A 14,767-nucleotide genomic window follows, 5' to 3' on the forward strand; every position below is an offset into this window, starting at 1 on the left:
CTCACGTGGCATCACATCAGGTTCTGCAGCTGCATGCGTGGCTGATGGGGGGTGGCTCCCCACTAGTGCCAGCACCTGCTCCTCGATGTCGGTGAGGTCGATGATGACTGGTGGCCTGCCACCTGTTCGCCTCTGCTTGGCCCTACTCTTGGAAAGCTTCTTCTGTAAAAGGTAACACCAGCATGACATGGCATGAGATCATTGCATGATATCACTGCTAGGTACTGTTAGAGACTGATACAACACATAATCATCATGATTACATCTGTCGGTTATGAAACTTATCACTCTTTACCTAAAGACATACACCGTAAACGCAGGCTTTGAGTAAAACAGTCCCGGTATAAGTGCAAGACATCACATCTGATTTTAATCACTCATTACACTTAGAATTCAAATTATATATATATATGTATAAAAGTACATGTAAATAAATGTAATACTTACTCCGGCAGATCCGACAAGGTCTTTCCAGCACTTGCGGCACTGGTTGCCTTCACGCACTTCATTGGTCACAGACGAGACCACCACGCTATGTCGGTCCGTATCTTCTGGTAGGCCTTTGGGGTAGCCTTTCCACACGCTCCCTGGATCAATTGACCCTCAGCGTGACTCGACCTCCTGCATGAGGGAGGCATTTTCCTCATCCGAGAACCTCCTCGCTCTTTTTTGTCCTCCCAATTGTTCCTTTCCCAGCTCACTGCTTTCACCAGCGTCAGTCTCCACTGCGTGCTGTGTTGCCTCCTCCATCCCTTCCATTTTAAATATAATTTTTTTCGACAAATACTTGGTGCCAACTACATTCTATGTGCTCAGTAGGCTTTTTGCTGCTGGTGAATCTCCCTCCTGCCTCCCACAACAGCCAAACAAGCACACAGCACACCCTTACATGCTTTCAGTTCCTCTCTGTTCCCTCTCTCTCTGTCTCCACTTCTGCGCATGTAATAATGGCCCCTGACCTCCGGAAACACAGGAAACGATCGTTACCATGCCGTTGTTATGAATGGCGACACTTTACGGCAGAAGGCCAAAAAAAATTAACGCTAACGCCCATTTCAGATCGCTCGCGGTAACACACATTTAAAAAAATGGAAAGTTAGGGTTTTGAAAATGGCCGATAATTCGGCGATCTCAAAACCCATATTTACCACCCATGTTGGAAATAATGCCCATTTTCGGGCGATCTGCACAAATGTGTTAAGTCTAGCGCATTAAAATACATTGCAGCAACTTACCTCCAATTATTAAAGTTTACAAGTCCCCCGGATGCCGGTGCCGATCCTCGCCCCTATCAAAGGCCGAAGGGCCTCCCAGTCTGTTCCTAGCCCTGGCTGAGTGACTTGCTGGTCCGCTCCCCCAACCAAGTAACCTGCCGGTCTGTTCCCCCCTCCCCGCCATCAAGTGACCAGCCGGTCTGCTCCCCCGCCCCTAGCCCTGGCCGAATGGCCTCCTCCCTCCCGGTCCCCACACCTAACTATATCCGAAAGGCTTCCCCCGCCCCCCACCCCCTCTCTCTTACCTCTCCTGCTGCTCTGTCCGGGTATCTGCTGCACTTACCTGCGCGATTTCCTTAACTCTCCAGAAGGTTTTTCTGCAGAGGCCACATTTTCTGGCCTAAGAAGAACTGGAGTAAATCTCAGCTGGCCAAACTTGCCTAAATGGCCAGAATTGGTGCAGGTGGCAGGTTACGCCCCCTTTGGCTGAAAAAAAAAAGTACCTAAAAAAATCGTAACTGAGTTATGCTGGTGCAAATTGATCGGGGAAATATTAAAAAAAAACTTAGGCCAAAAAAGTGGCATGCATCAAAAAAACGGTGCAAATCACTGGGGAAAATTGCACCCATTCTATGTAGTTTACTCTCAACTGATTTCACCTGTTTCCAGAATTATATTCTTTAGTTATTCTATCTGTTCCTTTAAAAAAAATCACTCATGATGTGGACGTCAATGGCAAGGACGGTGGTAAAGAAGGTGGTGGTTGCCTTTTGAAACCGCTGCAGTCCGTGTGGTGAAGGTGCTCCCACAGTGCTGTTAGGGAGGGAGTTCCAGGATTTTGACCCAGCGACAATGAAGGAACGGCGATATATTTCCAAGTCAGGATGGTATGAGAAATGGTGGGAAACCTTTGTTGCTTTCTGTTTAAGATCTATCTACCACCCCTCCCCCCAAAAGTTTTTCTACCCAAGTATCCGTTAAACTTTCTAGCTATCTTCTTCGATTCCCAAACTAATCCTCGGGGTTCTTTCTTCCCCCTTGCCCGCTTCTACATTTTGCTGATTCTTGCTGAGTACTCTTTCTGCCTGTCCTCAATTGTCATCCTCGAAATTCCCTCCTCTTCCTGATTTCAAATGGTATAGCCTGCTGCCACATTTGGGTTGTGCTCCCTGAATTCCTACTCACACTCTTCGCTTCCAGGAATTCATGTTTCCTTAGCAAGGCTTTTCTTTATGCTCATTGCTGTAACTATATGTTGCACTCCATCTTCTACAACTCTGTGGTAGTGTTTTTGCTTGGTTCCTGCCATTGTCAGCCCCCAACATCACTCAGTTTGGTTGCATCCTGTTCCAGAACTAGCCCTGATCATTTTCAACCTTTTACCTCTAATATATATATTTTTATTCCTTGTTGAATTGGGAATCAGTTCAAATCAAAGAGGTCAATTTTTGTCTTCTCTGCAATCTGACAAGTACATCACCCACCTGCTACTGGACTCGCCCAATTTTTATTCTGTGTGGTGAAGACGAAAACTTTGCACTCTTCTTTTGGAAGAAAATGATGAACAATATATGACAAAGAATACAACAGGCAAGCAGCATAAAAAAGGAAAATACTAATCCAAGATCCGCCCTCACCCCCCCCCCCCCAAACAAATTACTGCTAGAACAGAGGGCCATGATGGGTTAGAGCAATAGTGAAAGATGACAAAATGGACAGATGATTAAGAAAAGACCAAAAGGTATGTGTGTGTGTGTGTGTAGGATGTGTGTGTATGTAGGAGTCTGTGTGTAGGTGTATGTGTGTGAGAGAGAGTTGGTGTGTGAGCATGTAGGTGCGTGTGTGTGAGCACGTGCGTGTGTGAGCGTGCGTGCGCGTGGAGGTGCCTGCGTGTGTGCAGGTGCGTGTGTGTGCGCGCGTGCAGGCGAAGGTGCGGCGAATGAGGGCACGGGGCCCAGGGGCAGCACGGGGCTCAGCCCACACTGCGATATATGTGCGCACTCGGTCCGTGCAGCAGAGCAGGTCTTCAGTCATCCTGGTTAACCCTTGCCACTGGATAAAGGCCTAGCTCTGTCAAGCCCGTGTGGTGGCTGGTGTGCAATGGTCACCACACGTTAAAAAAAAATCCACGCACAGGCATCTTCCACCTCCTCAATTGGAGTTCAGGACTGGAACTTCGGGTCCTTCATTGAAACATCTGTGAACTCATGTGGAAGCAAGTCATCCTCGCTTGCCTATGATGATGAGGCACGGAGAGATTAAGGGTGCCTCGGGCCCGGGGCAGTACCCCGGGCCATGGACCCCCTATTCGCATTCACATCCTACAGTAAATGACATTAGTGAGCTAAGTCACAGAGCACTATACTGAGTATATATCAGGTCAAGGTCAGGTCTACATCTCAGATTATGTTCTCATTGATACTCGGACGACACTCATTTAATATTTTATTATGTTTCCAAACAATCAAACCAATATCTTGATGAAACCCTGTATAAAGAGTAAACAACACTTTAATTTTTTTTTAAAATCCTTACATTTTGAAACTAAATCGACAAGGACAACAATTTAGAAGACAGGGCAATTTTTTGTAATTTGCATTCCATTTTCTCCACAGAAGCACCTACAAGTATAACATTATATTGGTCTTTTCCTAGATTGTTGTCGGCTAAACTCGTCAATGATTTGAGAAGTCAAGTTCTCTCAGTACTTCGCTCTTGATGCTGATGATTGAAAGACTATTAAGTTGATCTTGTCCCATTCGGTTCCTGACCTCATCCTTGATGCGTTTTAGTTTCGAGAATGACTGCTCAACACTGCAATTTGATACCATCATCGACAGATATATACGAAGAGCTATTTCAATGTTAGAAAAGGTTTGGGTGAGGGCATGTGTGTGGGGGAATTGATACATTCCCAGCTCTGCTGACTTAGTTTGTTTGACATAAATTGAGGTTTGAAACTCTGTTGAGGATGCCACCAAGCTAGAAAACTGGATGAATTCACTTTCAATCACAGGTTCCAGATCTTTGGGACAGGAGCGGGCAAGGTTTGTTGCGACTTGCTTGATCTCATGAGTCAAGAGAGCAGCTAGCTTGGACAGGTATTCAAACTTACAGTTGATTTCCTTATATGTTTCAAGGCAGTGTTTCAAGGTACAGGTTGAACCTCTCCAATCCGGCACCCTCAGGAGCTGACTGGAGCCGAACCAGAGAATTTTCCACATCACGGGAGGTCACACCAACCTCAGACTTAAAAATCCCACTGTCAGCAAAGTTTCCAGACATGTTTCTGCTACATTCACTGGAATCCACAGCAGAGTCCAGTTGACATGAGGTGCCGTGCAGCTGTTGCACAGAGTTCTCCGTTAAAAAAAGCAAAACCAAATAACAGAAGCATTAGAGTTAAAAATGAATAAAGTATACTGCTGAGCTGGGGTTGGCTGCTCATTCTCTCCCCGCTGCCTCCGGTGCTCCCCACCAGGTCGGGCCGGCACGCTGTGTCCTGGGGCCAGCCGCTCCCCCCATCCTCCCCGCTGTCCCCGACACCTCCTCCCCCGGTTGGGTCGAAGCAGAGTGCGAGCAAGGAGCGCGACGGTCGACCGAGGCGCCGAAACTGGGCCCAAAATGCTGTGCAACAACCCGGCCGCATTCTACGCATGTGCTTCGCAGAAGCCTACTGCGCAGGATTTCGGGTCCAGCTTCGGCGCCTCGGTTGGCCGCTGCGCTCTCCACGCTGACCAGATTGGGGAGCAGGGATGGGGGGGGGGGGAGCACCGGAGGCAGCGGGGAGAGGAGGAGCGGCCAGCCCCAGGACACAGCGTGGGTCGTGAACCCCCCCGCCGAGACTGATGCCGGACCAGGGATGTTGCCGGACCAGAGTGTCCTGGACTGGAGAGGTACAACCTGTACTGATTAGTTGATCAATGATGACAAGGAACACCAGTTTTGAATTTCTCCTTGGGTGACAGCACACACAGCAGTGTTTTCAGCATCTCCACCATCATAGCAGCAGTTGTGTACCCAGATGCACCTCTGAGCTGAATTGTACTCGTTGTGGCCACACAGTTTAATCCCTAGGTCTTTGAAGTCCTCAAACTCTGTCCGCTGGGTCTTGACAAAATCGACAAGGGACTTGAGTAAGGACACCATGACATTCAGATTCAAGCTGGTCTCCTGAAGCGAGAGATTTGTCAGGTGAAAGCGCTTTAAGACTGTTCCAAATAACAATGAGAAGAGTTGAATCCAGTTCGGCCAATTTGTCAAGGATCAACTGAGCTTCATTTCAGCATTCAACTTTCTGTTCTACGTCAGTTGCCAGGGATTCCAACACTTCGCATATTACAGCAGGGCTGACACTGCTTCATGCCTTTCTGACCATCGAGTAGCAGAAAGCTGTGTGAAGACAGACAGCCCTAAAGGCTTTAGTTTTTCATAAAGCAGTCGCCAGCATTATGTCAAAGCAGAGAGATGTCAAAAAAACCTGATCACTGGGTTGCATTCGACACTGTTTTTCCTCACAAGGTTGAGTGAGTGCGCTGCGCATGGTATAAACTTCGCATATTGGCATTGCTCCTTGATGATAGTTTGGACACCAATGTATTTCCCACTCATATTTGAAGCATTATCATAAGATTGTCCATGACAATTTTTTATGTCGATCCCATTCTGATCCAGAAAGACCAGTATTATTTCTGCTATTTTTCTGTCCAGTATGACCAATTATCGGCAAGAGCTTTAGGGAGCTTTCCTCAGGGCCAGTCAGTAGAACATAGCGGATGACAAATGTCAGCTGACCTGAGTGTGTGACATCTGGCATTGAATCAAAGATATTGAATAGAACTTCACTGATTTCAATTCCTGGATAATCATCTCAAGTACTTTCCCCCTCCCATCAGATTAATCAGTTCGTCACAAGTGGTGGAAAACAAGTATGCCCCTTGCCTTTGTTAGCGAATCATTTGATGTGTTCAGCAAGAAATGCATTGTGGTTTGCGAGAACCTCCAACACACCCAGATAATTACCATTACTTGGAGACCCAACGATTTCGTCTCTGCCTCGCAATGAAAGACCTCATTCATAGAGAAATATCATCACACAAACAGCCCTCTCTAGCACCTTGTGCCAGTACTGCCATTCATTTTCAAACTGGAAGACAATATGACCATCTACACAAGCAGTACCTGCTTGTCGAGTGCACATTTCTACCTTGGCTTCTCTATGCTGGTAGCTGTTTTCTTGAGATGAAATCTTCTCATCTCCTTGCTCCCAGTCATTAAACCCATGAGTAAAGAGACTTTGCATGTCTTCTGAGATATTGTCTCCCCACAGCCTAATGTTGCACATAAGTTGCGCCTATTTCAGCTCAGTATGCGGCAGTTGGTTTTCATCATTTTCAACTTTTTGGACTTGGAGCTCCAATTCACCCAACTCCGGGTCCGGTGCCAATAGTGGCTTTGTTGTTGAAGTTGACTGCACAGCACCGTCTTGGCCTTCATCTTCATGATCTTGAGTTTTCAGTTGGAAAAAATTATCTAGTTTAAGCAGTTTAGCTACTTCTCATCTCTTTTGCTCCTCGCGTAGCTGGTGCTCTTTCCTTTTTTTTTGGACCTGATTTGAGTGTAGAATGCATCTTTAGAAAAAGGGCATCTAGAGTCTGTTTACGGACCGGGGTCAAGCAGGGCTGCGTCATCGCCCCAACCCTCTTCTCAATCTTCTTTGCTGCCATGCTCCACCTCACGGTTGACAAGCTCCCTGCTGGAGTGGAACTAAACTACAGAACCAGTGGAAAGCTGTTCAACCTTCGCTGTCTCCAGGTCAGGTCCAAGACCACCCCAACCTCTCATCGAGCTACAATACATGGACGACGCCTGCATCTGTGCACACAGAGGCTGAACTCCAGGACATAGTCGACGTATTTACCGAGGCGTATGAAAACATGGGCCTTACGCTAAACATCAGTAAGACAAAGGTCCTCCACCAGCCTGTCCTCGCCGCACAGCACTGCCCCCCAGACATCAAGATGGACCACTTCCCTTATCTCGGGAGCCTCCTATCAACAACAGCAGGTATTGACGACAGGATCCAGCACCGCCTCCAGTGTGCCAGTGCAGCCTTCGGCCGCCTGAGGAAAAGTGTGTTTCGGCCAGGCCTTCAAAACTGTCACCAAGCTCATGGTCTATAGTAATACCCACCTTCCTGTATGGCTCAGAGACGTGGACCATGTACAGTAGACACCTCAAGTCACTGGAGAAATACCACCAGCGACGTCTTCGCAAGATCCTACAAATCCGCTGGGGGCACAGACGCACAAACATTAGTGTCCTCGTTCAGGCCAATCATCCCCAGCATTGAAGCATTGACCACACTTGATCAGCTCCGCTGGGCAGGCCACATAGTTCGCATTGCCAGACACGAGACTCCCAAAGCAAGCGCTCTACTCGGAACTCGTCCACTGCAAATGAGCCAAAGGTGGGCAGAGGAAACATTACAAGGACACCCTCAAAACCTCCCTGATAAAGTGAGACATCCCCACTGACACCTGGAAATCCCTGGCCATAGACCACCCTAAGTGGAAGAAGTGCACGGGAGGGTGCTGAGCTTCTTGAGTATCGTTGTGAGGGCATGCAGAAATCAAGCGCAGGCAGCAGGAGTGTGCGGAAAACCAGACTCCTTGCACACTGTTATATATGTAAACTTGTATTTATCTTGTACAGCCACCAGAGGGCTCATCCCCTGGAGTCTCAAGGGATCCCTTGGGAGCACAGGTACTTAAGGAGGCCTCACAGGCTGGAGAGGCACTCTGGAGACCTGCAATAAAAGACTAAGGTCACACTTTACTTTGAGCTCACAGTATCCAGTCAGACTCTTTCTTCATACACAACACCCACCCTTTCCCTCAACGACTATCTGTCCCATCTGTGACAGAGACTGTGGTTCTCGTATTGGACTGTACAGCCACCTAAGAACTTATGCTAAGAGTGGAAGCAAGTCTTCCTCGATTCCGAGGGACTGCCTATGATGATGGATGACATCAAGGCGAGAATAACATGTGCCTGAGCCCTCGCGGCTTCGCTCTGCTCTGGCTACGTCACTTATGTCAATACTGTTTACCCTTACCCTGAATTCAACCCTGTATGGGTCCCATTCTAGGCTTGGGCCCCAGCAATTGGCCCATCTGCACCCCCACTTAATCTGTCCGTGTGTGTGGGGTGTGTGGGTGTAAGTGTGTGTGTAGGTGTGTGTGTGTGTGTGTGTGTAGGTGTAAGTGTGTATTTGTGTAGGTGTAAGTGTGTATTTGTGTCGGTGTAAGTGTGTGTGTGTCGGTGTAAGTGTGTGTGTGTCGGTGTAAGTGTGTGTGTAGGAGAAGGCTGAACATCGATTACTAATTATATTGTATTTCCCCCTTATCACATTGGTATCTAATGACTTTCTTCTTCTTATGCAGTCCCCGGAGTTGAGGATATTTGCTTCCACACTAAAATGAGTTCTAAGGTGACTGATGAGACTAATGCGGGATCTAAAGTCTCTATCACAGGTGGGGCAGACATTGGTTGGAGCGACGGGTGGATGGGGTGCTTGATGTGTCGTACGCTTCTTCCGCTGTTTATACTTGGCTTTCACGTGCTCCCGCGAAGAGACTCGAAATGTTCGCTGCCTATCACAGGGTTCACAAACCGTCTCAAACACTATTCCAATGAATACAAGAAATAGGAATGTAAGAAATAGCAGGATTAGGCCATATAGTCCATCGGGCCTGCTCTGTCATTCAATAAAATCATGGCTGATTTTTGACCTGATCTCTACTTTCCTGTCCTATCCTCATATTCCTCGATTCTCTCAGTGCCCAAAAAATCTATCGATCTCAGTCTTGAATATACTCATCGACTGAGCACCCACAGCCCTCTGGAGTAGAGAATTCCAAAGATTCACAACACTCAGTGAAGAAATTTCTCCTCATCTCCGTCCTAAATGGCAAGCTCCTTATCCTGAGACTGTGAACCCCAAGTTCTAGATTCTCCAGCCAGGGTAAACAGGCTTTCAGCATTTACTCTATCAAGCCCTCTAAGAATTTTATACATTTCAGTGCGATCACCTCTCATTCTTCTAAACACCAGAGAATATAGGCCCATTCTACTCAATCTTTACTCATAGGACATCCCTCTCATCCCAGGAATCAATCTGGTGAACCTTTGTTCCACTCTCTCCAAGGCAAGTATATCCTTCCTTAGGTAAGGAGACCAAAACTATACACAATACTCCAGGTGTGGTCTCACCAAAGCCCTATAAAATTGCAGCAACACTTCCTTCCTCTTATACTCCAACACCATTGCAATAAAGGCTAACAAACCATTTGCCTTCCTAATTGCTTGCTGTGCCTGCATGTTAACTTTGTGATTCATGTACAAGGATCCCCAAATTCCTCTGAAAACCAACATTTACTAGTCTCTTAACTTAAAAAAAATATTCTGCTTTCCCATTCTTTCTACCAAAGTGGATAATTTCACATTTTCCCACATTATGTTCCATCTGCCACCTTCTTGGCCAATCACTTAACTGGTCTGTATCCCTTTGCAGTCTCTTTGCGTTCTCTTCACAACATACTGCCCTACCTAGTTTTGTACCATCAGTAAACTTGGATATATTACACTCGGTCCCCTCATCTAAGTAATTGATATAGATTGTAAATAGCTGAGGCCCATGCACTGATCATTGCAGCACTCCACTAATTACACACTGCCATCCCAAAAATGACCCGTTTATTCCTACTCTCTGGTTTCTGTCCATTAACCAATCCTCAATCCGTACTAATATATTATCCCCAGTCCCATGAACCTTAATCTTATGCAACAACCTCTTGTGTGGCATCTTATCGAATGCCTTCTGAAAAACCAAATATACTACATCAAATGGTTCCCCCTTACATACCCTGCTAGTTACACCCTTAAAAAGTTCTAATAGATTTGTCAAACACAATTTCCCTTTTATAAAACAGTGTTGACTCTGCTAATCATAGTGATTTTCCAAGTGCCCTGTTATCATGTCCTGAATAATAGATTCTAGCATGTTACCTACTACTGACGTCGGGCTTACTGACCTGTAGTCCCCTATTTTCTCTCTCTCCCTCCTTTCTTGAATAGAAGGGTTACATTTGCTACCTTCGAATCCACAGGGACCATTCTAGAATCTTGGGAACTCTGGAAGATCAAAACTAATGCATCCACTATCTCTGCAGCCTCCTCTTTTAAAACCCTAGGCTGTAGGCTATCAGGTCCAAGGGACATGTTGGCTTTTAGTCTCATTAATTTCTGCAGTACTTTTTCTTTACTAATATCAATTATTTTAAGTACCCTTGGTTCTCCACAATTTCCGGTATGTTCTTTGTGTCTTCTACTGTGAAGACAGACACAAAATAAAATGAGGAAAAATATAGTTGAAGAATTGTAACCTGATTTTACTGGAGAAAATACGTTATGCCCTCTGCTTCCAGATCATCAGGCCTGGACAGAAATCACACACTTTTGAGTTAGCTGCTCAAATCCAGCACCAGGGTAGCAGCAGAAAAATTAGTCCCTGTTTTTTCAGATTACCCACAACTGATTCTAAAAATTGAACCCATAACTTTAATTGACACATTATTATAACCAATTATTATAACTCTTCTAGGCACAAATTCTCAAATATTTTCTAATCCTATGAATGATTCAAGTAGTTTAAAAAAATACTTTTGTTTGTATTGAGTCATAAACCAGGCATCAAGTCATTAGCAGTAAGAATAGCATGTTTTACAGTTACATAGACTAAAGTCTGTTGGATGAACATGAGAAAAATGTGTAATTGTTTTACCATTAAATTATGCTTTCAGCCCAAATGTCTTTGTTGTACTGATGGTTTGCTAATAAGTCAAAAGTTCTGAGAAAAGTTAGATATGGCCCTTACGGCTAAGGGGATCAAGGGGTATGGAGAGAAAGCAGGAAAGGGGTACTGAGGGAATGATCGGCCATGATCTTATTGAATGACGGTGCGGGCTCGAGGGGCCGAATGGCCTACTCCTGCACCTATTTTCTATATTTCTATGTTTCTATCAATATTTTAAATATGGTTTTCAATTGTATTTTATAAAATTATTCCCAGCAGAGAGCTAACTGAACTCTACAGACACCTACCGGGCTTGTCATCAATATATATGTTTCTTTGGCAGAATATGTTGGTGCTGTCTCTCCTCTTCCTTAAGTTGACACTGTTATTTCCTTTTGCGTCAAATTCGTGCATTTTCATCTCCTCCTCACATCTACAATGTGCCTTCTCCTTGCAGCTGTAGAATACCTTTGCGCCTTCCAATTTCAGCATTTCTGGCTGTAACTTACGCCATTGTTCTTTTCCTCAGCAGCTAGATGGAATCATTCCATCACTTTGTCTGTCTTTGTGAGCTCATGGGGCCATTTACCACTATTATTCAACTTGCTTTAAATTTTGTTTGTTAGTTTGTCCCTCCACCTTTGATGCCCTCTTCCTTAGCAAATCTTTCACTGTTTCGCATCATTGACATTCTCCCAGCTTCTCTCCCTCAAGTCAAAGGGGCACAAACCTGAGCACACGTGTGCACAACTTGTTTAGCCATCCACCAGCAGAACTAGCTTGAACACATCAAGCTCTACTGGGCCTTACCTTCCTGTAAGGGGGTAAAAAGTACACTTGAGTAAGAAGCATAAGGGAATGGCATGGAATCAGGTTAAAGGGAATTAGGAGGTTCTGAGTAATCGGGAGTTTCTCTTACGGTATGGGTTATAATATTGACCGATTATGTAAAACTCGCTTATGTATGTAAAGCACGCTCATACACTCGCTTACATTGGGCTAGTAAGAGGGGAATAGCGAAGTCTGATGGGTAATGAACCATCCGTTGGATTAACCTTCGAACATTCATTCAGTGCAGAGAACAAGGACACAATGTTTGGAAACATAGATTGTAAACAGCATCCGAATCTCAGAGCATACCCTGGGAAGCAAGGTCACTCAACAAGTCATAAGAAACTTAGGCAAAGTTGAACACATTCCGGAAGGGTGAAACCATGGGAAATGGACAGGTGGGGGAGAACCATTCAGAGCCAGTCTGAGCCGTAGGTCAATCGGTGGTTTTGTAGGAGAGTCACACAAATCAAAAAAATTGTACAACTGTGCTTGTAGAACTCTTGCACTTTGAAGTATTCATCGGAACATTTCCTGAGCATGTTCGAATAAACCAGTTAACCGAGGTTTGGTCTGTATGATTCTGTGGTCGCTATACAATATGGGTGGGTGTCGATTCCTTATATCAGGGAGTCCACCTTAAGGAAGAGAAGTCTTTTTACCCCAACACTTCCTCTGCCAAAACCACCCACTGCACTGGGATCACCCAGGAGAGCAGAGATAACTCTAGGATCCCTTTGTGTATAATTAATTTCCTCCTTAAACCCCTCCACCCTCACCAATAACAAGTGTGAGGAGCTCATGGATTTTATTACCAAGATAAAGACTATCGATTCAGCAGCTTGTGCCTCTTCCACCCTCCCCCAGTCCCCCAGCAACAATCCTGATCACCCAGCTCTCCACAAACCAGAGCATCTCTAGCAATGGTTTCTCATCCCACCACTGCACAGTCACCTTTAAGTAAAGGGGAGAGCCGTGCTGACATCATCAGAACTGATGACTGACAGCGGCGGCCATTGCACCCGCCCCCAACCTCCGTCCCTCTAGACTGCGAACTTCTGCTCACCTCCCCACTTCCGCCCCCATTATGACCGACTTCCGGTCCACCGGGAAAAAAAAGAAGCCAGAGTGGAATTTCGCTCAAGAGGCCACCGCATCCACTGCGCCAGTAAAAACATCTGAAACAGGGTAGGTGCACCCCGTTTTCAGCAGTGGACAATTTCGGTCCTCTTGTCTCCAAAAGCAGCACTGCACTCGATCTAATTAAGGTCATTAACTGTTAAACAAATGCTTTAAACAGTAATAGAACAAATGAATAGCAGCAGTTACATTTTTCTAACTCCTAGTATAGTAGAAAATAATAGTTTGCAACTCTGATTTTTCTATATAGCATATTTTAAATCTTTCACTCACTTTGCTTAGGTCATTCTCTTCTGAGATTGTCGTCATCCATCCTCTATTTGTAGGTTCAACATCCAACTCAATGATTAAAAATTGCAAGCTGATAAATACTTGCGTCCCACTTTGAACCCGACGAGAACGGGCCGTGAGCTGGGGTTAAAATTGCTGCTGCGTGGTACTCACCTTGTTCGCTCCACACTCGCATATTGCGCCATTTTAACAGGCACGTTTAGAACTATGTCAGAGGCCCTCGCACCAGGCAGGCAAGAACTGAGAAAATATAATCCTGCCTTTGATGTCTGGACAAGTGCTGTCCATTAGAAAAACACCTTGACTCACTTTACCTGCAGTTTTAGGCTGCACGTAACGGAGGAGGCAGGGAATTCAGTTTGTAAAGTCATGGATTTGGCCACCAGAATAACAGAAACTGCATGAAAAACATTAATTCAGAAATGGTACATGGGGGTTGGGCATACTGCCCGATTAATCATGAGATCACGAGGGCAGCCCGCCATTCACATTAAAATGAGGCCCGGGTGTTAAAATTGCTCGGGCCTCAACTCGGCGAGTTGGAGTGAGCCTGCTGCCCATCCGGCCTGCCCCGAACTCTCGCTGAATTTGTGCCAGAGATAAAATCACGGCTCTAATACCGTAAAATGGTGATGGAGGGGGAAGACATTTGGAATTTAAATGACTGTTAAATTCAAAAGGCTACCAGACACATCTGGAAAAAAAAAAATCACAGCATGATTGCATTTGAATTTAGTGCCTTGGTCCTGCCTTTAGGCATTTGTTTTTCAATCTGGTTAAGATTATTGCAATGTGTAACAAACGGAGCTGATACATTTCTCTGAGAGCGAAGCTGGTTTTTAACTCTTTATGCACCATAACAGTATGCGAGATGCCCAGTAACAAGCCAAATATTAGACAAAAATTATTTTTGTCACAGATCTGTATGGCCCCCTCCAATTAAATGTGTATAATTTTCCTCTTTTGCAAAAGATTTGAAAAATCTTAAATTCAAATAATTGTTTATACCTGAAGAATTAATTTCTAAATGTCTGCCAGTTTTGTTTCAATTTGTAATCTGTTTTGCAATGTTTGTTTTTTTAGCATGAAATGTGGAAAAAAATAAATTGTACACAGCAACCAGAACATAGCAGTAATTGGAGGGGTACAATACTGAACTCTCAAGTAGGAGGCCCAGTTTACCCTGGAAAATTAATTTACATATCTCCCAATACCCCAGGGTTCCTTGTGGAGGGCTACTTTTCCTGAAATGTGGGTCGAGTTCATCAGCATGCAGTTTCGAATGTTCTACCCTCCAGATGAGAGCAGCATGGATACAGAATTTTTTCTTTGGAAAGGAACCTAAATAAAGAGGTAGGGGAGGGAAGGTTAAGCCCTATATGCTTCAAATAACCTGAACAAACTCCATGGACACAGACGTAACCTTTAACAATAG

This window comes from Pristiophorus japonicus, chromosome 15 (genome assembly GCF_044704955.1).
Source record: "Pristiophorus japonicus isolate sPriJap1 chromosome 15, sPriJap1.hap1, whole genome shotgun sequence".
Taxonomy (NCBI): Eukaryota; Metazoa; Chordata; class Chondrichthyes; family Pristiophoridae; genus Pristiophorus; species Pristiophorus japonicus.